This window comes from Vicugna pacos, unplaced genomic scaffold (genome assembly GCF_048564905.1).
Source record: "Vicugna pacos unplaced genomic scaffold, VicPac4 scaffold_105, whole genome shotgun sequence".
Lineage (NCBI taxonomy): Eukaryota > Metazoa > Chordata > Mammalia > Artiodactyla > Camelidae > Vicugna > Vicugna pacos.
Genome location: NW_027328785.1, coordinates 1241348 through 1267133, shown reverse-complemented (window position 1 = coordinate 1267133; position 25786 = coordinate 1241348). Strand labels below are relative to the sequence as shown.

Below are 25786 nucleotides of genomic sequence, written 5' to 3'. Positions count from 1 at the left end.
CCTATTCTCCGGGCTCTGATCTTTAAGGATATTAGCTCTTCTACACTTATGTACAGATGGCAAGTTGCAAAATAGATAATAACCTTTCTTTTATTTGGAGGTTTTACGGGGGCACCTTAATTTGACCCACCATGGACAGCTGCAGGAACAAAGGATTCCAAGGACAAACAATTCGTACAGCGAGAAGTTTGCAACAACCAACCACATCCCCGCCGCTTTTTAGTATAAAAGGAGACTGAATTCTGCTTTGGGGAAGAGAGTTCTACTGGATATCAATATGCCATTTTCTGGGTCTGCCAGATTTTCAAATGAAGTCACTATTCCTTACTCCAACATCTCATCTCCCCATTTATTGGCCTGTCATGCAGCAAGCAGAACGAGTTTGGACTTGGTAACAAAATGACTGCATTAGAGGTAGTATGTCTCCACTGTTTCCTCATTTCCAGTATGTCACAACCTATCAATTTTATATGCTGTTTAACAACATGACAAAGACCTATTATACAGAATTGATTCCAAGAAATAAAATTATTTCTACTCCCTCAAGACTTTTTTCTTTTCTATTTTATTTTGTTTTGCTTATTGAAAAGAAAATAAAAGTCAAATCATTTTATTTCATGTATTTTTATAGCTACATAATGTAAATACTACAAAAATATTTAAATTGCAATAAAAATTGTTAATATATTTGTATAAAGATATATAAACAATCAATGCAGATTAGGAAAGGAGTAGATATTTACTAAAAATCTACTGCACATCCAGTCTTTTACAAGCATATCCTGGAATATAAGCTCTATTTTCCAGGGGTCCCCCACCCCCATTCTCACTGCCGATTCCCTTAGTAATCAACTACCAAGGCACCAGCATAGAACCATGCGATCGCTATTTTAGGTATAAATGAATGAATTAGCTCATTCAATTCTAAAACAGAAACCTTAAAAAAAATACTGAACTTATTTACAGATAAACAAATTTGGACACAAAAAAGTAGTTTCTCCCCCAAGACACAAAGATAATAATTGGTAAAGGCAAGATTTGAACTAATCTGCCTGATTATAAAGCTAAGGTGGAAATCCCCTTTGACTTTGGAGGTACAGCAGCACAGCCCATCACCCTATCTTTGTTCAGATCTGGCTTTAGACAGCCTGAGACAGCACCCCATTCCTATGGAACTCGAGGGGAAAAGATAACAATAAGGATTTTATATTCAGTAGTTTCTTAGGTCTCAATTATATAAAGTGTCAGCAGGTCAGCAGAAAACTCTGGGAAATATGAGTGGGTCCAGAGCTTTTCGCTGATAAGAAACTCAATCTATCAGGACAGAGTGACCTTCCCATGAGTGGCCTCATGAACATAAACTAAAGGCAGCTGAAATGAAAACTAGCAAGAACATGGAAGTGAAGCAGGAAGGATCCCTACTATCCCCTGCCCAGTTGCCTCTTCACCCGCGTGGACAAGATGGCAGAAGACCCAGGTTCTTGTCTAAGTTACAACATCATGGATTCTCACCCATAAAATGTTGCGACTCTATGCTGTCTTAAGTCCTTTACAACTAAAATATGATGACACCAATATCTCAGCGGAATGTCTATGTCTCCACTTTCTCTCTTCTATTAGGAGACTATATCTATGGCCACAAACAGAAATTCAATTAAAAACACCATGCACGAAGCCTGGTGAAAGTCTGTGTAAGAGACATTGTTCTCACTCTCTGTGAATGAAAACTCAGAAAAAGTGGACCTTCTCCCTCTGCAAATGGGAGGTAGACTGATTTTGTGTGTGTGTGTGTTTGCACGCACATCTGTGTGTGTAAATCATATAAAATATATTCTGGGATTTGCACAGTTTTTTTTATGATACTATCATTTCATGAGGATGAGCCAACCTTTAAAGTAATTTGAATCTATTTTTCTGAGAGGCTCTTTTGGTGGAGGATGGGAAAGGGGAAAGGAAAGGAGGAAATAAGTAAATGAAGCAAAGCTGTAAGAATACTGCTAGGGAAAGGCAAGACATTAATTTTGTTCCTACTTGCATCACACACAAATTAGGGACTGGCTTTCCCCCATGTCTTGTCAAGCACTGAGCTGCAGAAGAACAGGCGACAGCCCATTTCTCACTGAGCTTGTGACTGTATGTGACATCTTATAGACACAAATTATTTAACCTGATCAAACACTCTAGCAGCAGGATGTAATTCTCCTAATTTGAGAGACAAGAAAACAGGAAGTGAAAGACGGTATATAGCTTGACAAAAGTCAGAGGACAAGAAAACTAAAGAGGATGAATTCAAACTCAGATCTGAATGCAGAGTCTGATATTCCCACTCCCAGGGCTGGAAATTCCTTAACACAAGGTTCCCCAGCTCCTCTGCATTGTTCCTGGCACCAAGCATTTCCCATGGCGATGGTCTCCAATTCTCAGACACAGTGCTCTGTGCAGCCAATAACCTCCATTCGACCTTGATCATCTACCTGCCACGCCTACCAGGCTTCACCATACAGGCAGGAAAGCTGGATTTCAAGTGCATACAAAGCCACCCTGGTTTAAGCTGGACTGTTTATCAGCTTTTCCAGCATAAAGGCAGCCATGAAAGTGCTCACAGTTTGTACATGAGCCACACTACCTCTCTCCATCTGTCTCCCCACCTATACTACTTAGCTATGACCATTTTGAGAATCTTGGAAACAAATTTTTAAAAACAGAAAAGAAAGGATTCTGTAACAAGTACTTAATACTTACAATTTTAAATGAGAAATTACAAAGTGAGTATTTACAAACCGAATCTGCCTTCCTAGGTGTCAGTTTTAACAGTTAAAAAATATAATAGCAAAAATTTCTCACTTAAAAAATTAACAAAAACATCAACAATAATCTGGAATAAACTCAAAAACAATGCCCATGTTGTACATGGAGAAAGTACAGGACTGTACTGAGGGGTAAAGTAAAAGTGTGAAAGTAGAGACATCAACCTTTTGTATGGAGGAAAGCAGTTTTAAAGATGTACGTTCTCCTAAAGATAATTCAAAATTACTAAGAAATCCCATGACAACACTTATCTGTTTTTTTTTAACTTGAAAAAATTATATTAGAATTCTTCAGGAATCATAAAGTCATAATACAAGCCAAGAAATTTAGGGATCGAAAAGCAAATCAAAAAATTCGCACTGTAATATATTAAATAAATTTTTACAATATGTAAGATATAGTGCTAGAGTAAGAAAGTAAGATTGACAGAAATAAATCATGAGCTCAAAAAGAGACTCTAGTATACATAAGTATTTTTACAGGTGGGATTTCAAATTAAAAAGCAAAGTATGAATTTAATAATTGTCTTGTTACAATCAGAGAATACCTGGAAAAAACAAATTCTATTCCCGTCAAAATGACCACAAGAAAAATTACAGAAAATGATGTAAATATTAGAAAGTACTAATAAGAGCAAATACAACTCTTTGCTCATATCAATTCAGCTTCTCCTCACTGTAACAAGTACCATTATCATCTCCATCTTAGAGATTAAAACAACCTACAGAAGAAATTTATACCATTATAAGAAAGCATTTCTAAGAATAAAACCCAAAAAGAAGACATTTACTATCTTAAGATTATTTTGGGCCACAACAATAATGAACCTACTGAACAAAATGAAAGGCAAGAAATGACAAGTAAAAGCTCTCTGATACATGTTGATGAAGACAAGGGGTTAATGTTCATAATACACATTGAGCTGTCACAAAGCAGCAAGAAGCTCCCCCACTTAAATGTTTGCAAAGGACAAAAGGGATCATTCACTTTTTAAAAGTCAGATGGCTAATGAGTGAAAAATGCTCAAAACCTCACTGGTCATCAAGTGCAAACTAAAATAATGAAAATCATTTTGCTCGTCATATTGGCAAATATGTTTAAAAGATATTATAGCTAGTGTCCATCTTTGAGACAACAAACTGTGAGCGATCTTTTGGAGGATGACATGTCAATGGATATGTAAACTCTGAAAAACGTGTGTGCACACAGGCTGAACTCCACTTTTAGGAATCGTTACATTTAGAAAAAATCAGTTCAAAAAGATGTACTCATCAGAACATTTGCACAGCACTGTTTACAATGGTGGGAAGAAATGCTGAAGTGAAATCATATCCAGCGATAGAGAATTGGTTACATAAGTTATTCTACATCTTTTCATTCCCCACAGGAGAAGGAATTTCAAGATTCACTTGAAAGCATCCTGTGATGTATGAAGTTGTCACATCCAAGGACTAAATTTCCAGAAACCTTAGCTAAAGGAATACTCATACAAGATCACAGGAATGTTTGTACAAGAAGGATGCCAGTCAAACACCCTTTCTGACAGTGGAAAATGGAGAAAACTTAAGTGTTCACCATCAAGACAAGGATGCGGTAAATCACGGAGAGCTGTGGGCACTAAAGTTGCAGCGTTTCAGCGTGGTCCAAGGCCTTGTCCACAGTACTCTCCCACGAAACGTGTCGTTAAACAAGAGACCAAACCTGCACATCAGGAGACCCCTTTACTCTATCTGAAAGGACCGGGTGAGTCTGGAGTGGGAGGAGGTCTATGATATATACGTTAGTGAATAAACCGAGCTGCAGAAAACATATAGTATGGCCTTATTTTTCAATAAAGCATATATACACACACATATACATAGATTTCTCATATACGTGTATGTATGTGTGTATATATATATGACAAAGGCATAAAGGTCATGAAATATATACTCCACATTGTCAGCAGCTTTTACTCTCAGGAAAAAAGGGGAAGGGAAGTAGGGGACTTTCGGTACCACCACAGTTCTCTTTTCAGAATTTCAATTAAGTATACTTGGAATTTACTTAAGTACAAAGTAAAATGGACGATGCCTCCACAAAACAGAATGCTATACTGGTCATTAAAAATCATGTCAGGGGAGATAGAATATTGTAGAAAAATGTGTAATAAGCCGAATGGAAAATGGAGGTCTCCACACAGTAAACAGGCACACAGTGCTCGCTGGTTTTTATGACAGAGCTGATACACACTGATGAAAAGAACAGAAAATAGATGTTAAAGTGTTAATTATTATCTTTGAGTACTGGGACCAGGATAGACCCTTTTGACTCTTTTTTCAGACTTTTATATTAAATACACATTATTTTTCATCTGAAAAATGCATTTTTAGATGTCTAGTACCACACATTGGAAAAAATACATGAGTAGTTACAGAAACAAATAACTAGGAGACACCGCAGCACCGTCACACAGTGTAGAAAGGGCGATCCTGAATAACACCACGCAGTTACATAAGGACCCACAAAGTGAGAGCACCCGCTGTAACAGGACGCGGCTCCCTTCCATTTGTCAGTTGTGTCTTCAGGGCTGAGGCATTTCTGAGCACGGCCAGTGTCAGTGCTGGTGTCTGGATGGATGCCACTGGAGGTGAGGGCACCTGCAAGCCGAGAGGAAGAACAGAAGTAATCCTCTGCTTTTTCTGTCTTGTTTCTTTGTTACTTTTAAAGAGAGGCGTAAATAAGATAAACTGAATCTTCCTTACTGAAATTTCAGTAATGAAGCCATTTTTAAAGTGTTCACAACTTATATTCTGCCTATAACTGTCTTTTCAAAAAAGCCTCATATTTATTAAATGTTAATTAACTCAGTTAATTAACTACATGTTGAAACCTTTTAAAAAACATGAAATGCACTACGTGAAAGCACCACACATGCAGTGACTAGCTCAGCTGTCTTTACGGCAGTGCAGTCAGCCCCCACCATCCCGAGACCCTGAACTCCTGATGCTGGGAAGAGAGCACGCTGCTTCCTCAGATGGAGAGAAATGGTAAAAGCATTTTCTGAAATCTACAGCACTGACAAAACATAACTGCTTAATCCCAGGCTCCTTTGAGGCTGTCATTTTCCGTTTCTGGCCAACACCCGTCAATGAGCAGAACCACCCCATTCCCGAGTCATGGGACTCACGTGGGCAGCAGTTTTGGAGAAATTTCCAGTTATAGAATGTTAACCAACTATACATAAATCTCTGAAAAAGAAAAGATGCAATACTCAGATTTTGGAAGACACTCAAAATATTCTCCTAAGTCTTAGTATTTGGAAAGGCTGGGCTTCTCCTAAGCCACTTATTTATTTCACAGCCAGTGAGCATCTCCCACAAACCCTGCTTCCCTGTGTGTGCTGGGAGCCTCAGGCACATTGATGCTGTCTATCTTATAAGTCACAAGGCAGAGGCGTGTGTCTCACGCCTGCAACTCTCACACAGGCTCAACTCCGAGCCTCAATTTGTGAACTTGGCCCCATTTTCTCACCTGTTTATTTGGTATCTGTTCTTCTGTAAGCTGCCTGAAGTGCTTCTTGGAACAAGTCAGAAGAATGAGTGGGTAGAGAAATGGACAGATGGACAGGTGAGAGATGGGCAGACAAACAGGGAGACTCCAAGAGAAGGGGAGCAAACAAAATTTCCTATGCAAAACCCTCTTCTAGTCAAGGAAGAAAACCATCACGAAGAAGTGTGAAGAGGCAGGTGGCTTAGGACTGTTTCCTGGATTCCATCAAAAGTCACACCACGTGATGAGAGGGTAGAAGTATAAATAATAAAAGAAAAAAAGCATGCATGTTTGAAAAATATATCTACATTATGTACTTTCTAAAGAATAGATTTATATCAGCAAGGCTCAATAACACAATCTTTGGGTATTTACAGAAGTGAGAATCCCATCTCCAATCCGCAAGACATCCCTTCGGAGCACTGAGGGTCTACACGGTGCGATCATAAAGCCGTAACCGCAAAAGCTGTGCTATCCTGCACTTACGAGGAATGAGCAGCTGTGCTTGGCCTGCCCACGCGCGTCGTTTACAACCCACAGCACCTCTACGGGGGAGGGATGACTAGCGAGCCCTGTCTCTGCAGGAAAGAAAAAAGTCCGGGAGAGGCTAAGCCGACCTACAAGTTCTCCATTTCACAGGACTTGTCACTCCAGAGCAGGACTCGAACTCGGCCCACGTTTGTAACCACAGTACTACCGTAATTTATGTGCTTTTTGTGTGTATAATACATTTGTTTCTGGCATGAAAGTGTATTTAATAAATGATCGGTTGTCTTGTATATTTCATTAGCTCACAATCTTTATATTTTTGAATTGTACTCTTCCCCTGGAGAAATGAACGGAAAGAGCAGTGGTCAGAATGAGGTGGGGCTTCATTCTTTATCTGTTACCTCATCTCATCCAAGTCCCCAAGCAGGGAGAAGGAGCAAATGTTCTCTTCATCTTTTAAAGAGAGGGCTCCAGTGATGGTGATTTACTCAACTCCAAAACTAAGTCTGGGGGAAGGGCACATGCAGCAACGAGAGCAGTATCACCTGTAGGAAGGCAAAAAGAGCTCAGGGGATGGCTCAATGGGTCAGCCTGATTTAATTTCAATTGATAATTCAATAACACACTCTAAAAATACTAGCATGCAATGGATTTGCTCTTTCTTGACATCTAGCAAGTTTCCACAGCCGACATGTAACATTATCATGAACTAGTGAAAAGAAGAGTCCACAGACAAGGAAAATCAATGCCACAGGCAGGCTGAAACCCAGGCTGGAGGAAAGGAAGAGAAAGGGCATATTTAAGAAGAGGGGAAAGTCTGGGAAAAAGACATCATCACAAGGACTCTCAAGCGTCATCCAGCAATCATATAATCATTCTTTCAAGAGAGAGTTACTTAGGTCCTATTTTATGCGAGATTTTACAAAGGGCAAAGAGAGACCACAGCGTCCATGGTGGCAGCAAGTTGCGGGGCTATAATACAATTCTAATCTTGGTACCTTGCACAATTGTCCTCAGTATAAAGGCAAAAATTAAAGTAAAATAATACTATGTAAACCATACACATTGCTGAAATAAATTAAAGAAGACCTAAATACCTGGAAAGACAAACCACGCAAATTCCTGGATCACATGACAATATTCTTGGGATGGCAGTGCTCCCCAGAGTGAAGCACACATACAACGTGGTCGTGATCACAATCCCAGCGGGCTCCTCAGCAATAACTGACTAGCTTCTGCTACAATTCATATGGGAATTCGAGGGTCTCAGTAACCAAAACGTACCTGAAAGAGTAGAACAAAGTGAGAGGACTTGTAATTCTCAATTTCAAACATTACAACTGTATCTACAAGTGAGATTAGAGGCCATTTTTAAGGTATTATTGTGTTTATCCTTATTTTCTAAATTCTGTACAACGAATATACCTGTTAGAATAAGAAAAATAAAAACTAAAGTATCTTTTAAAACATGCATACCGATTCATTCATTGGGGAAAATTATTTTAACTATAAAGAGGTAAACAAATATCTAGTGAAAAAGGACTACTTAAAAACATGTCTGCATTTACAATTTTCATAAATTGAAAACTGAAAAGCACAAACACATCAAATTTCTAGGGAGACTGGTGAAACATATTAATAATTATTTTCAAAAATTCTAATTGCACAATGAAAACACAAGAAAGAGAAAATCGTGATTGACAGGAAACTGCGAACACGTGGAGAGCAAAGGCCTTGAAATCACTGTTCTTTTAACTCTGCTACTAGCTCAATAGGAGAGGAAATTCCTCACTGAGGGGACAGTGGAATCCCATGCATAAGATAGGATACACAGTACAAACTGCAGTAGTACTGGGAGTGAATATGTTAGAAGAATTCTGAAGTTACAACATTGCTGAAAAACTATAAAAACACTGACAGACAGATTAAAACACACAGTCATACATATTATATAGAAACATGAACTCTGCTCCCATGTTGCATAGAAATACAAACATATTTGTTCATTTATGGGCACTGATTACTTTATCCCAGGTAGAATATTTCAACTAAAACAAATAATCAATATTACACTCCTATTGTCAAATGTACTTGATAACTTACTCTGCTATGTAACCATATGTGTCTAAGATAGATCTAAAATTAGTGAAAAAGAGCTTTGTATGGTTTCTTGAATTCTTCTCAAAATTCCAAGCTTAATTTTAAAATAGATCTGAGCAGTATTTCTATATTATCTTTTCCCTTGTGAAATGAACAACACAGTCTGTTGTCAAAATTCTGTGCTTACAATGATTCACGAGCACCATATCCTCACAAAACTGCTGGACAGCAAGTCACTATCCAGACACTGTGACCAAATAAATGAAACAGAAGGAAGACAGTGATCCTATTCTGGAGGGCTTATAGTCTGTGTCAACACTGGGGTTTTTACTTGATTGGTTTGATTGGGTAGCAAAATAAAATCGATCAAGTACTTTCTTTGAGCATTCTATAAGTCATGACTGTTTTTAGTGTCATTAGCAGGAAAGACTTAAGCATGACTTGGTTAGGTCATCTAGCAACAATCATCACTGGAGAGTGAGTAATAAAGAAGTTAACTGATAGCAATGCTTCTGCCTACATGAGACCTAAAATAAATCTACACTGATATCCGAAAGGAAAATAAGGAGATGAGGTCCCCAATGAGAAAACAAACTAACAAGAAATCAAAAAATGAAAGTCATTTTCATTAACGATTCCAGGCAGTAGTGGAGCATGGTGGTGAAGATCACAAATGCCGGGGACAAACATGAGGGTCTGAAATCCCACAGCACTAGGTAGATGTGACACTGACATTTCAGTGAAATTTTCTGCATTTCAGTCTCCTATCCATAGACTGGGGACAACAACTGCACCCATCTCCTATAACGGTCCTAAGAATTAAGTTATTTTATATATAAAAGCTTAAATAAAATACCTCAGAGTTTAAATAATACCCCAAAAGCACAAGAAACAAAGAAAACAGAGACAAATTGCAGTTCATCAAAATTTAAAACTTTGCTTCAAAGGGCACCATCCAGAAAGTGAAACAACAACACAGAGGAGAAAATTTTTTCAAATCACTTATCTGGTAAGGAATTTGTATCTCAAAATGAAGAAAAAAACACCCTACAACTCAACAATAAAAAGGCAACTCAATTAAAAGGTTAATAAAGTATCTGAAAAGGTATTTTTCAAGGAAAATATACAAATGTGCATAAAGCACAATGTAATGATGTTCAATAGCATTAGCTGTAAGGGAAATCAAGTCAAAACCACTAGGAGAAACCGCTTCACACTCACTACAATAGGGTATAATAAAAAAAAAAAACGTAACAAGCACTAAAGAGGACACAGAGGAAGCGGAGCACGCAGCCCTTGCTGGTGAGGATGTAACACAGCGTGGCCACTTTGGAAAACAGCCTGGCAGGGCCTCAGAGAGTTGAACATTTCGTTTCTGACTTACCCAGCAATTCTGCTCTCTGGGCACACACGTAAGAGAACTGAAAACAAATATCCACATAAATAATACCACATGAGTGTTCACGGCGACATTACTCATCACAGCCAAAAACAGAAACAACCCAAATGCGCATCACCTGATGAATGGGTAAACAGTGGGGCCCAGCCATAGAGTGGAATGTTATTCAGCAATAGCATAGCATAGAATAGTGACTAAGGCCACAACATGAGCAAATATTGAAAACGTTACTCAGTGTGAAAGAAGTCAGTCACAATAGACGTTTCCACTTATATGAAGTGACTCGATTTACATGAAATGTCCAGCACAGGCAAATCCACAGAGAGAAAAGTGGCTCCTTGGGGCTGGGGGAGGATGGGGAAGATGGGAATGTCTGTTTATGCGTACAGGGCTTCCTGTTGGGGGGATGAAAATATTCTAAGATTGAATGGGATGCACAATTCTGGGCATAGAGTAAAAACCGATGTACATTTTAATGGGTGAATTGTATTAAAACTGTTAAGAACAAAAGCATCTCGGGGCAGTACCTTCCATAGTAAATGCAAATTGCTAACTTTTATTAGAGGAAAAAGAAACTGCTCTCAGCATGAAAGCAGGAGATCAGCAAATGTGAGTTAACCGAAATTGGACAAGAGCACTTCACTTGAAACAGTTGCTGAGTGTACACGAAATATTCAGAAATAGGAAAATCACCTTGACATCACGAGGAAGCATTCTGTTTCAAATACAGATCAAGGATTCGGCAAGCCCAGCTGCCAGAAATGACCAGAGAAGAAACCTGGTTTATAAAACTAGCACCAGAGACAACAAGGAATGGTGATGAGGAAAGCAGGCGGCAAATATCTGGAACAGTTCACTACAAATAATTTCTCCACCAAAAATTGAAAAATAAAATGAAAGTGATGAAATGCTCTGTTGACATCTCGAGAATGGGCTTCCTTCGGTGCTCGACTGTTCTGTAACCCAGATTGATAGACTCAGGAGAATCAGCATGGCTCCTGGGGGTCCCCAAAGGACTGCCCACCAGCACGCTGACCACCATCACATCTGCCAGGTTTGAATTGCAGAGAAGAGACCAAGTTCTGAAAGGCACAGGAAATATTGACAAGGGAAGAAAACGCTGAGGTCAGTCCTGGGACAGAGGCCCTCTGAGCAGAGGCCAGAAGGCTGCAGGTGAACTGCAGTAGACCTGGGGCAGGAAGGGATCACGGGGGAGCATATCTCAATTCTCTTCTGTCTCTGCCTCCGGTAGGAGAGATAAAGCCTGCATCCTTCTCACCTGGAACTGTGGGTTCTGGCTGGAAGAAGTCTTACTGACAAGGAATGAATATTCAAGGCTCTGTGGAAAAAGTCAAGAAATCGAGAGGGATTAGGGAGCCATCTCCATGAGCCTCTCAAATGCTCCCATATTTATAGGGTATAATCAAAGGAAAACTTCGTTGACAGTTGTGAGATAGTAAGGAGGAAATTCGGGAAAGACAGGATGAGGCAGAGATTGTAGAATACACAATGAGTACAAAGGATTAGTGTATCTTTAGGGAAGTCATGGGGTGAGGGGAACAAGATAAATTTTTAGATATGTTCATTAAAAAGCAGACCACCAGACCAGCCAGGTCCTTGTTTTGGGGATAATACATTATCTAACAACACACAAGCCCAGCGTTTATAGCTGAGGGTCTCGGTCCTTGCTTTACAACCAGCAGAGTGCTATCTAAAACCTCAACTACACAAGCAAAGCATTGTCTCTGCTTTTTAAGGCAAGGAGTCTGGAGTGAGGATGCACAGGAACTTGCTTGTAAAGCAGTATCAAAGCATATTTTTTCTTCTTAAAATTCAGAGGCGACTGGGGTGTGTTACAATTTGTTAACCCAATCATCTGCTTCCACATGGAACCATTATGGAGGACACCCTAGGATGAAAATCCTGGATGTGGGTCTTTTCCTGCCATCTTCAGCCACTCTATCAGGGTCTAGGCACATCCGTGAATAACGATCCTACAGTACCACTCACTCTCTTAACTCCTGGTGATTGAAACTTAATTTTAGCTCTACACAACTTAACGTAGAAAAGTTTCAGCAATAAAAGATATAATATTCCATTTATATCTCATCATATTACTGATTTTCTGATTGCTCTAAGCTGCTTCTACTTGGTAAAGCACCTCATTCTGAAGCTGAATTCAGTAACTTCCATTGTGCATTTCTAGCCAGTTTGGGCTCGCTAACTCCTTTTGGTCAAATATCGATATACTTAATTGATTTCTTTGTTTATCAATTTCAACCAGGAGGAGAGGGAGTGTCACTCTTTTCCTCAGCCCAACCTCAACTCTTTTCCCATCAACTCAGGCCTCCTGAAAACAAAACAAAATATTTTTTTCCCTTCTACTCTTTCCACAAACCCAACAGGAAACATCAGCCTGTTAAAACAAAAATCTATAAACCTGAAACAATACCATCTCCGAATCATGATACACAATGACATGAGATTAAGTGTGTCAGGCACAAAGCATGAGGGAGCCTGACTACCTGATTTCTATTCTTCAAAGGAAGGAAGGTTTTCGTATTTTTTATTATCATTCTTGGTCATTGTTTCTGATTATGCCAAAAAATAATTTATGAAATATTTATGCACTGCAATAACTGATTTTTATTGTATCAATTTTAGAAGGCATTCAGAGGGGATAGGAAAACCCACCTCTGTAAAAAATTCAAAATTTCTTCCCCTGTTAAGAACACGTATACAAAATGCAACAGAGAATTCAAATTCTTGTGGAGAGGAGCAAAAGACACAGAATCAAATCAAAGTCATTACAATGAGTCAATTTAAAATTCACTGGACAAACATGCTCAATGCATACAAATAATTTTAAAGGCACACTGCAAACCATTCACTTAATGATCTGCAGGCTAGAGGAAGAATTTCACTCTTTAACAGACAACAGAAATCAATAGGGTGCCCCACCAAACAAGGAGCAGTGAACAATCAGGTTTTTAACAGTTCTGAGAAATCAGCATGTTCTAAAGATCAAAATCCAGAAATTTTAAACATTCATTCAAACCACAATGAAAAAAGCACTTAAAGAAAAAAAAAAAAAAAGAAAGTAAGCACATAGATCATTGCAACAGAACAATGAGAATTTCTTGTACCGCTAGAAGAAAGAACAGGATATAGCCTTTTACTTGAAAAGAGACTACTTTTAAAAATAACTGCTAAAACACATTTCATCATTCATGTTGCATTTAAAAATCTGAGGTACATGATGTATCTGATCAGAAAAGCAATTCTGAGTAATAGTATGTTACAATTCAGTGCCAGTTTGCTTTAGAAGAAAAGAGAAAAGTTACTGTTTCTAATTCTGCACAAAGTTTAAAGAACCTCCCTGCCTCTATCTCCTCCCATTTCCTAAGCTCATGCTCCCTAATCCTTCTGAAACAAGTATGAGAAAGTCTTATTCCCAATATGCCAAATGACAACTGAATATCAATTTATTAGTGTAAATATATGCCAACACCTTGAAATGGAGGAGAAAGGTATCAGAAGTCTATATGGAATTTCTTTCTACCTTCCTGAAATCACACACACCAACGTTCACACAGACACAGACACAGACACAGACACATACCCCCTGGATTACTGGGCACTTCACAAGCTTAGTACTTACAACTTGTAGAAGGTAACTTTGTAGTTACTTTAAAATACAAAACTGTCAGCTTTTGAAAGCCTTCATCATCTGCTAAACCATCTAAATATCAAAGAGACCCAATTAGCCTTCTCTGTAGAATGTAATTTCCCTTGATGGCAAAACAGTCTCTAAGAAGTACTGGATCAAAGATTCGTGTTTATCACTACCTATGATCGTTTTTAAGCACATTAACAGATTCAGAAATGTATGTCTCAAAAACATTTATTCCTATTGAAATAGTATACGTGTTCAATTGTCTATACAGTGACTAGGTCCCATGATGGTGTTTAAGAGCTATTTTGTGTATAGCAATATTTACCTTCAAGTGCAGAAAAGGAGGGTGTGTATTACTCAGTTGTAGAGCACCTGCTTAGCATGCACAATGTCCTGGCTTCAGTCCCCAGTACCTCCAAAAAAAATAAATAAAAATAAGTGCATATTTAAAAATAAGAATAAAGTTATAAAAAATGCAGACTAAAAACCACTGCAATCTAGGTGCTACAATTATACTAAAAAAACAAGTGTTTCTATCAAATATTAACTATATGCCAATCACAGAGACAACCAAAAGTCACACCTGAAGCATCACGTGTGATTCTCAGCAACCCTACTAAGTAGACACGGATGAGAAACCCGGCTCTGCGGATGAGGAGACGGAGCTCGGAGGAGCCGGGGACGCTGACTGTCCTGCTCCCCATGACACCGCATCAGCCCAGGGCAAGCGCTGACAGAGCTGCACTGAGGGGACACCCAGCTGCATGGAACCTTGGGGCACTGGGGAGTCCCAGAAAACACTAAAAACTTTTCAGTGAAAAACCAGCTAAAATATATTACACTGTGCTGCATCCTTTAAACAGGGAAAGTGACTGAGACCTTTTTGATGCCTCCGTGTCCTTTCTGCCATTATCAGTTACTTGCCCTCACAGTGCAACCAGTGATGATCTGGACCCCATATGAAGTGCACTCAGATGGAAGAGCTTTTAAAGCTGGTTTATGAAGTTTGTAAGACTGTCTATGACTCACAAAGGCGATCATTCATCACTTCTCACCGGTGTGGACGTACCACCTGAAATCACTCCTTTCTGCTTTTTAAAATCCCTTCATCTACTCCAGACTTTTCAACAGCAAAGAAGTAGCTCAACCACAGACAGTGGACAGCTTTTCACCAAATGGACTCGAACAGCCCATCTGACAACCTGGAAGCCCTTGTCTTCTATTAAACCCACTTCCAGGTACTTCATCATTTTCTGGTTGGTGGACTCGGCCTCTGACTGGCCTACTCTGAGAGCTCCCAACCTCACATCCAGGGGTGGGAGAGGACCATGCTGTTGGGGGAAATCAGTGAGGAAGCTGGACATCCTCCAGCCACGTCTGCACGGGTAGAAGTGCCTCAACGTGCTCAGAAATTATACCGTCATCATCCCTGGGCTCCCATGGTCTGGTTTCACATTAACCAAGCTCATGAGACACTGATGCAAGAAAACCAGAAACTTAGCTTATTAATGTAACAGAAGACGTGAATCTATGAACCAGACTGAAATATCAGAGTTCAACCATGAGTACATTTTCTCCTCCACGGCCCAATCACGGGCAGGCAGTCACATGACAAGCATGGACAGAAACGGAGCAGGAAGGGTTTCTAGATTAATTCAATGGACTATATTTCTATTATACGAACAGATCTACTGCCCAGAAGTCAATTAACGCCAATCACGGTGCACTCTCCGTGGACAGCGGCCAAGAAATGACTATGAGCTCCTGTGTAACACTCCTTTCCCTGTCCTTTCTAGGCTAACTGATGCACAGAGGTATAAAGATTCAGGGATGTCGATAATGCTAAACACCCAAAGCCCATCTCTGGGAACCTCAAAACCAGACAGCCAGGGTTTAAATACCAGCTCTGCCAATTACTAGTTCTGTGATTTTGCCAACTTAATTACCCTCTGTGTGCCTCAATTTCCACACTGTAAAACTGGGATAACAATCAAACCTTCCTTACTCGCTTGTTGAGAGGATTGAAGGATTCATTTCTGTAAAATGCTCAGAAAAGAATGTAGCACATTTTGGGTGTTCAACAAATGTCAACTTAATATCAAATTGTTTTACAAGTCTCCCCTCTAATCATCTTATCTGTTTCCTGGCTAGCCTAAGTCCCAAATAAAATCCTTATTTCTCCTTTTACACACTCTTGGGGAGCACCCTTATGTTCCATCCAACCACCTGTTTAAACTGAGGGAGTGGATGTCTCCTAACCACTCCTCTGGGCCATGGAGGGTTCTTCTCCCTTCACACCCCTGGCCCCTGGCCCACAGCTAGCACTCATTACACTAACAGAGTGAGGTGTGAGTCCGGGGAGACAAGCAGGGCATGTGAAACCCTTCCTTTCACTCCAGTGTTGGTCACCATTGGGAAGCACGCGGGATGTTCAGCTCCATGTCAGGAAAGCCCTGTGCATGAAAGGGCAGGTCTTCTCAAGGGAAGGCTCGCTGTGGCCCAGAGCTACATGGGACAGGGTGAGTCTGTATTTCTGGGACACAGTATCATGACACGCATTTTCCCACAGCCTTGAAGTTCATGGAGAACGTGGCTTCATCAGTAACAAAGAAGATATTTATTGCCTGTATAATCTTTTGTGTCATCTCTCAGTAGGCTGCTGGAGACAACATATGTATAAGTATTGGATCTCCTTAAACCCCAAAATATATGAAGTAACAAATAATTCTGTGGCTTAACGTTGGTTTAGGGCGACTGTGTAACAGTTCTGACTCTGCTGATGCTAAATTATGGGTATAGGAACTATGGAACCTCCTCAAATATCTTTCATCATAAAACCATCTCTTCTTATTTTCCTGTTTCTTAGTAATTGCCAAAGACTCTCAAATGATGGCTTCACACAAAACAGCAGCTAAAGTTTAAGAGCCCTCTTGACATACACACTGTGGTAAACACTGCACATAATTTCTAATTCTCACAATTCTACAAATCAGATACGAATGTCCCCATCTCATAGACGAGGGAAAAACTCAAAACGAACTGACTCAGGCTCAAGTGGCTCAGTGGCAGCGCGTGCAGGCAAACCATATCAAAAACTACACCCCTTCGTATATGTACCAAATCTCCTACCACCAATTAACACACAGCGGCGGGGTCAAAACTCAGGGAACTCAATACACTTTTCACCTTTAAGGTCCTCCAGATGCCGCTTCTAGCTCTTTTATAAAATCCCGGCTCACTGGTTTCTAACACTAGAAGAAAAGCCCGATTTTGCTATTGTTTGCACAGCAAGTCTGAAATGTTCACAGTGAGATGACAGAATAAATCTAAGATATAAGCAGAATAACTTTTCCAGTTAGACAGACATAATGGACATTGGGCTATTCTGAAGCATTAAGTAAAGTAATCAAAATAAAATAACGTTGTTTAAGCCTCCTTTTACAAACAGGAAAGTTAAGACTGTAAGTAGGTGCAACAGTGCCACCTATAGGTAAAATGACCTTCCAGGTTACCAGGAAAGATGCAACACAAAAATTGCCTGTAGGATCAGTAACGAGAATCAGATAAATAAAACTTATATAGCACATGCTGCACTTTGATTCGGGGGAAAGGAGGGATATTCAGTATTTAATCTGATATTGCTAATACTCCTGAATATAAACAGAAGATATAGGCTCATGGAAACTCATCTTAGAAGAGGAAAGAATCCAGTTCAGCCACTTCATTTTACAGGAGGGGAAACTGAGACATGGGATCTGTCCTCCTGGCAATCAGCAGCAAAGTTCTCATATGCCTCATGTCTTGCACTGTAGCAAAAACCAACAGATCTGTACTAGGCCTATATTCATAAAATTCACGTTTGTTTTTTTCCAACAGTAGGTTATCTAAGTATCCTGCAAAATACTAAAAGAGCCAGGATATCATACAATTTTGTTGCCATACAAAAACATTTATTTACATAATAAAACAGCATGAGCTTTATTCTCTCTATTAAAAAAGTGACATGTCAAATCAATGTTTTGATATTTTAAACCTGTTAAGAATGTAGAAAAAAATCAAAATTTTCTTTAATCACAAAATAGAGGAGCTTATTCCCTGAAAATGATCAATATGGATTTTACTAAACTTAACGGATCTGGTCAGAATCCCACGAATTTAAATGTCTGAGTGGATGGTTACACGGCAACATAAATTCTGATTTGTAACAATATATATTCTGTGTAAATAATCTTCAAGGTCATCTGATTAAGGCAATTTAACTAGTCCCTGTCTCACTAGAATGATACAGATTTCATTAAAAGTTCATACTACACCAAAAAAAAAAAATGAATCCTTGTTACTTTAAACCATATTCAAATATATCATACAAATACATATTGAATATGTATCAGAAATAAGCGACACTCTTTAGTATTCAGAGTTGATCCTTCTAAAATATCTGTCATTGTGACAGCACACCTTTATTAAGCACCTCTTGGGTTCTTTGTATACAAGGCATCTACCTCTCACAGTCAGACAAATTAAATGATATTACTCAAATTTCACAAATGAGGCAATGTACTTAAGCCATGAAAATAAAGTACATATTCATCAACAGGAAAGAAAAGAGTAAAGACTTTTCTTACAATATTCACTGACAATCTTTTCTTCCATATTAAAACTACATAAAACCAATTCAGTCTTTGTAAGTATTTCTGTCAAAAAGGGCCACAAGAGAAAAACAAGCAACATCATTAGCAGTGGTTGGACTTTAAGAGCTCACTTCTCTTTTGCACTATAATTATTTTAATGTTTTTTTTAGTGCTTACAGAGCACTAAAATAAAAAAAATATCTTTTTATGTAATTACCTGAGAATTAAAAATTTGTGAAAATGAACAATTTTAATTTTTGCCACTCTGTCTCAACTTCTCAATGGTGTCTCTCCTTTCAAGGCCTCATCAGTCTGAGATCACTAAACTCGGCCTTTTATGGAGTCACAGGTGTTCGGGTAACCACTTAATGGGAGGCTGATAAGAGGAGCAATTAAGAATGCATTCTGTGCAGCCTGGGTTCCAGCACCGAGCTAGCCACAGCCTGCTGCGTGTAATTTGGGACAAGCTGCTCCATCTCTCAATCCCTCAGCTGCAAAAAAGGAGACACTGATACCTACAATCAAACACCTGCTATGAATTAAAACATGAGGAAAACATTTTAGCCTTAGGTAGGTGTCCACTCACAGTGAGTTTGGTCATTATGATGATGAGGATGGCTGTTAACAAATTAAGCTAGACCAAACAGGAGAAATCCCCTTAAAGGAGAAACATTTTAAGTCAATGAGCATTTCTTTTTGGATGAATTGTAGAATATTCTAATGATTTTTTAATAAACCAAATTTTGTCCATTAATTATAGATTTACAGGTTCATGGACAAGTCTCCAGAAAAAGAATTAGAGGCCTCTTACCTCTGTAAACTAAGAAAGTAAATTTTAACAAAAATCACGGAGGAGATTATACCTCATTTGGGAGAGTAAGTGCTTAACATGCATGAGGCACTCAGTTCAGTCCCCATTAACTCCATTTAAAAACATGGTTTTTTAGGAAATGGAAAATTAAAGCAAAAAGATGGAGGAATACAGAATTTTTTAGAGACTCATCTCAGATTTAAGATGGGGAAGAAACCATCCATTTCTCAGAAGAAATCTTGAGGACTATGTAAACTGGATCTGAGATGTCTAGTCCTTTAACATTATTCAAGAATTCATATTACCAAGTCTTAAAATTACCTGATAACGCACAGTGGTGATACTAATCATAACAGCTTCCATCACGGATCGAGCTCTGGCTAGGACTGCTCTGTTCTGACATCTCTGCCCCTCAGGCCTCACCAGGCTGAGAGCACTAAATTCGGTCATTCAAGAGCATCTTTTGTAAGTCCTCCATTTGTGCTTCTGACTCTCCCCTCACCAGCTCCTCTGAGGGAAGCACTGTTATCATCTTTCCCACTCACAGATAAGGCCACTGAGGCACAGAGACTAAACTCGTTCCAGGTCACATTGGCATTAAAGGAATTCTGTATTTCTGCTGTTTGCTTTTGACAAAGGAATCTGAGATATCAATTCAAGGCAGACTGTTAAATAATCAAGTCTGTCAGGTCTTCACCTCAAAGAGCAGATACTATAAATTCCTGATGTAGGATGAGGCTGCCGCCACAAACTGACTCAGCTTGAAATTAATATCCAAGATGAAGCAGCGGATACACGTAAATATTCACGATTGTCAAGTCTGCTCACGGGTCTGGGCCCTTCACTGCCTGAACGGGGGTGCAATCCCCACCCGTGTCTGGGAGAGAAGCGCGGCTCTTCCCCAGCTCACCCAGGCTTCACGGGGTATTTCCCCCCACAGACTGGCCTCAATGATTAAAAGATCTCAAGATTTTTACACCATGCAAATCTAAAAGACATTTCTGCAGATGGAGCACTTTCTCAGGCTTAAATCTTTTTTGCCTACACTCAGCCAGGGGGAAAAAAGAAACATGACTCTACAAAGTCTCTGACCCGCACCACTCACAGGAGTAGAATGGCCAGAGCAGAAGATGATTCTTCACATTGCAGGATGAGAACAAAATAAAGATGCCCCGACAACAGGCACTCCCAGAGACAGTGCTCAGCAGTCTTCTGCACACTCACGGTTGTGCAGCCCTCATCACCCTCTATTTCCAGAACACTTCATCACCCCAAAAGAATCCCCCTGTCACTAGCAGTCACTCCCTAATCCCCCTCCAACCAGCTCCTTCCAACCATCACCTGCTCTCTGCCTCTGCATGTGCCTATTCTGGGCTTTTCATATCACTGAAATCAACAATATGTGGGCATTTGTGTCTGCTTCCTTTCAATTAACATGCTGTTATCAAGTCTTGTACATTTTGAAGTGGTATCAGCATCTCTTTCTTTTTTTTTTTTTGAAAACGTTAAAGATTATTAGAAGGTGGTAAGTACTATCAAAAAGAGTAGAGTGGAGCATAAGTGATTGGGTTTCAAAGGGAAAAGTGTGGGTTGAACAGTCAAAGTGGACTTCCCAAAACAGGTGGCATTTTTCATTTTCCTCTTCTTTTTTGTCTTTTTTATTCACTCTTACGTGTGAATAATGTTCCACTATATGGAGATACTACATTCTGTTCATCCATTCAGCAGCTATTTATGGACGAGGCCAGAAAAATGAGTGTAAGAGGTGACTAGCATGGATGGCATTGAAGCAAAGGGCAAAATGTGCTTTCAAAAAAATCCAACAAAGAGAGGCACAAGGAAATTCAGTCTGTTTCTGAGCAAAGTGCTTGCTTGCTTCGGCAGGACTACCGTGCAGGGCTGGGGTGGATATTGGCAGGAGTCACGGTGAGGGAGTCAACTAAGGCTCCCCACTGCAAGCAGCTCAGCCAATCCTCCTCCCTCATCCTGTATTGTTAGAGAAATGTTTCTAGGTTACTCTTATTTCAAGTAATAGCATTTTAACTGCACATCTGATCATCTCCATCAGACCACATTATCTCCAAGCCACAGAAAATCATTCACTGACCGGAGCAGCTCCAGGACATAAAGGTGAATGATCAGGGAGTCCTGCAGCATTCCAGCCTGCAGGCACAAACCCCACATGTGCCCTGGTGACGTCCAGAAAATAAAATGCATGGAAATTTCTCACTGCTGGCACACGACATCTGCCCTCAAATTGCCCCAAAATCATGCTGGCAAAGCACTACTCAACCCTCTCACTATAAAAAAACCAAAAAGCTAAGAAGGCAAATTTAGGCTCTTCCATTTAAAATCAGCAACCATCACTGCCAGTATCTGAGCAGGAATGCTCCTGACTTCGAAAACCACTGCGCAGATACTTTTCAAATGTGAAACTCATATATGTATTCCAAATAGATGATATTGCAGTAGGATTTTTCGTTTCAAAATTTCCACTTGCAACATTAGCACAAGAAAATTTATGTTTAGGCTTTAAAAAAATCATTTATCCTCCACTTTCTTAGTTTTGAACTTATTATTATTTTATAAATGGAGTTATGCTGTGTATTATAAACCGTTTGATTTCTGAAAACAAGACCTTTATGACCTCACTATTTCAGAGCAAACTTTAACGATTCTTTGAGAGGTGGGACCTGGGGCGCTCACTAACTGCTCTTTAAATACTGACAAGGATGTGCTATTAAGTAATGCAAAGGCTCTAACTTCACATTAGCTCAGAAAGCAAAGAAAAAACACCAAAGACTTCCTTAAATATTTTATATATTCGTATTCTTTTGAATATTAAAATTCTTAAAAGAGGATTTTTTGAAAAAGACAACAGCTGTTTTAAATTTCCTCTCACCAAGAAAGCAATCTTTATCAAGAATAAAAACCCCTATGGAAATCGAAATGACAGGACGTTTCTAGCTAAGTGAACATCCAGATCTGAACACAAACCTAAATCCAATCAGATCTCACTCGAACGAGCTCAACAAAGTCCTGGGCAACCCTGGAAATTAGCTCTTTTGTTCCAAATGTTGGCTGAGCTAAGATCATCAAACAAGGAAGGGAAAGAGAGAAGACGAAAGTCCACCTGTCAGCCTCCATCAGTTTTCTTACAGCCACAAGGTGCCTCAAGGGCGGCCCCGCTAACAAGCCCCCCATAAAGAAAGCCGGCATCCACACTGCCCCTGCCGTCCCCAAGTAGCCCCGATGCCCATATTCCAGCCTGTGAATGGTATTCTTATGATCCCCCAGTTGGTGGCACCCACCCCCTCATCCCCGCTACACACACAGAGCCACGGCAGCCTTCCCAAATCACAAATTTGATTACATCAACCCCACTTCGAATGCTTCAGAGGCTCCCTGTTAGAGTTCTAGCCCCACCCCAGACCCTGCTTGCCCAGCCTCACCTCAGTACACAGGTTCCCAGTGACCTCAGGGGTCCCCTGACATGCTCGTACCTCTCACTTGCCTCCAGGCTCATTTTGACTGTTTCCCAAGGAAGCCTTCCCTCCCTCCAACCTCCACAATTTGTTCCTCTCTTCCTAGAGCTTTCTAGGCTAAGTCAACTTCTGACAATGCTAAGCTCTCAAGAAGCAAATACATTTTGCTTATTATCGTGGCTACACCCTCTCTCCCCTATACTCACAGAAGTGCACGTGTTATGAATAAATGAATGACAGGTTGGATCTCAAAGGGACAGACATACCTGCTCTCGCCCATCCCGATCCTTCTGTCTGTAGAATATCAGAAGCAAAACCTGAAGTACCTTTCCTGAGGGTCACTTTCTGTTGACACCCTTCACTGCCTACTGTGTCAGTTCTAGTAAAACTCAACTTCTTCCAAAGCCCTACACCACGGACTGTCTCCAGTGTCCTCCCGAGCAGGGGCTCCCTCCACCCTGGACTGCACAGGGCACTCTCCCCGGGTCCCCACGCCAAAAGCCTCCAGGCCTCTGCCCGGGCTGCACCTGCGACCTGAGCCACATTCTTGACTCCTTCTCCTGGCTGACTCTTACTCTGTCCTCACAACTGAATTTAGAGCCCATTTCTTCCAGGAAGTCCTCTCTGATAATGTCCTTAAATCTTGTCTGGGCTCTATCTATAGCGGCAATATATGGAGACCAACTGGGTGCCTGCTCCTAATAAGACCACGAACCCTTGGGGGCCACGTGGGAAGGAGTGAGAGATTACAAGACGGGTGGGGGAATCAAAAAGCAAAAATCACAGCCCAAGTCCCAAATTCAAGGATACTTTCTCAGAAAAAAGTATAAACTATTTCACACGTGTGCAATTTGGCTACTATTTTTGTGGCTTGTGGACAGCAAGAACTTGGTGTTCTAGTCCAAAACCTAGGTTACATGCAAAGAAATGTATATATTCATATCCAAAGGAAACAAGAGCTGCTCAACAACAGTTTGCAGTTAGAACTGAAAGGAAATTTGATAAAGGCAATCTCTCTCTCTCTCTTCTTTCTTTTCTGGAATCATATAATTTTAGAAGTATTTGCGTGACTAACAGATGGCTACAGCCCGTGATTTTGCACAGGAGTGTTTGGGGCTTAGGAAGCCCAGATTAGATTCAGTCTGTAAATGCAATCACACCAACACACTGATAGGTGCCGTGGTGGTGAAGCTGATGTTCCAAAGCAGGCAACCTTATTCTGTAAGAGAACTCTAAATAGAAAGGAAGAAATGCAATGTCCTATACTGAATTTCATTTGCTATATTGGTCATTAATTGATAGTATATCTTGACTAATGGAACCCAAAAATAAATTGTCAACGTCGGTTTTCTTCATCTGACCGTTTTATGCTAACTTTGGATATTAAACACTCACTCCATACGGAAAGCTCAGGTTTACGCTGCAGCACAGTTACATCCCGCGGAAGAAAGCTGACCAAGGGAGAACTGGAGAGTTTCCGTTCAGAAGCTGCAGAGTCTGGTTTTGCACCTGTACATCATTTGCAACCACGTCATCTTCAAAGGAGTTAGACGTTACCTCTGTGGGGCGAAAAGCACTGCGTGCTTCAGAATCATCAAAGAACGCTGAGCTTTGTGAAACAGTCCTGAGGCACTTAAATCATACTTTTTCTGAAAGGCTCCAAAACTGACCCACTTCACCATTCCAGGTATAACAGGGAAGTACTGGAAACAGTAGAGAGAACATGACCTTGAAGTCTGACAAGGCCCTGCTTGAATCCTGCTACAGCATTTACTAGCCGCTAAAAAGACCAATTCCTTAACCCCTCTGAGAAGGCTTCCCAATCTGCAAAAGGGGGCTGCCACTGCCCACCTGGGAGGCATGGATGTGAATGCAACACGCAAGTAGGGCGGCCGACTGGTTCCTGACACGGGGCCTGGCTAGTTTCCCTCCGCTGCCCTTCTGCCCCATTAAACTTGCACTGTTCCCCCGGTAACGATCAAGCCCCCGGAACAGACTGCCCGTATCTTCTGTGTATCCCTGGATACATGCCTTACCCTTAGGAGGCCAGAAAAACAACTGCCTCCTCCCAAGTCACTAACAATGTTCTTAAGAGTCTGGGTATATTTAACTCTATTTTTCAGGGAGACTACTCCAGAACTTTCCAAGCACCATTCTCCAGGTTGGCTCCCCTCCCATTGCCCATCCCTTCTCACCTCAGATCCTCTGTCTGACTGCCTTCTGTTCATGGGAAAGAGAGTCCGGTAAGGTGGGGACTCCCTAGGCCTCCCTCCCTCCCTCACAGGTGACTGTGACTACATTCTCCCCACTCCCCACTCCAACTTCAGCTTCTGAGGACTCTACCCTCCCAGACCCTGCAGCCTCTGCACCTTCCCAAGACGCACATGTGGCCACGACCCTCCCTGCAGATTTCTTCCTGGTTGGCCCTGCCCACCCCCTGGCCCCTTAAGGATAAATAGCATTGCTCTGAAAATGGCAAATGCAGCTAACTGACACACCAAAGCTGCATGGTCTGGGCTTTCCTCCAACCCAGGCACAGCCCTGCCACCCCTCAGCCTCAGTCTGCAGCCCTCGAGAAGATCTAATTCACATGCAAGGCTGTGAACACCAGCTAAGAATGACGACTCCCAACGTGTATCTCTAGTCCGGCTCCTTCACTTGAGCCCCAGGCTCATCGAACCGAGTGCCTCTTTGAAGTCCTAACTTGGATGAAAAATGGCATCTTAAAAATGCCTCATGTCCACCATTTACTCTGGAATTCGATTCCTGGCAGGTATCTCCCAGACTCCCCATTTTAGTAACAGCCCCAGCACCCACCTAGTTGTCTGAGGTCACATTCAATTTCCACTCTTCCCT

General features: G+C 40.6%; 1 protein-coding gene across 3 annotated transcripts in view; it reads right to left on the bottom strand.

The window, feature by feature from the left end:
- LOC140694828 (trafficking protein particle complex subunit 9-like) overlaps positions 1 to 25786 on the bottom strand; it is a 195636-nt gene that overhangs the window by 18907 nt on the left and 150943 nt on the right. The window contains exons 2-3 of one of the 3 annotated variants that reach the window (XR_012070472.1): positions 14329 to 14416; positions 7230 to 7373 (exon numbers count right to left, since the gene is read on the bottom strand). The exons of 1 other annotated variant lie outside the window; for it this stretch is intronic. The gene's annotated coding sequence lies outside the window, so the exon portion shown is untranslated. The remainder of the gene's footprint in view (positions 1 to 7229; positions 7374 to 14328; positions 14417 to 25786) is intronic. One more of the 3 variants, XR_012070473.1, reaches the window with a different exon arrangement.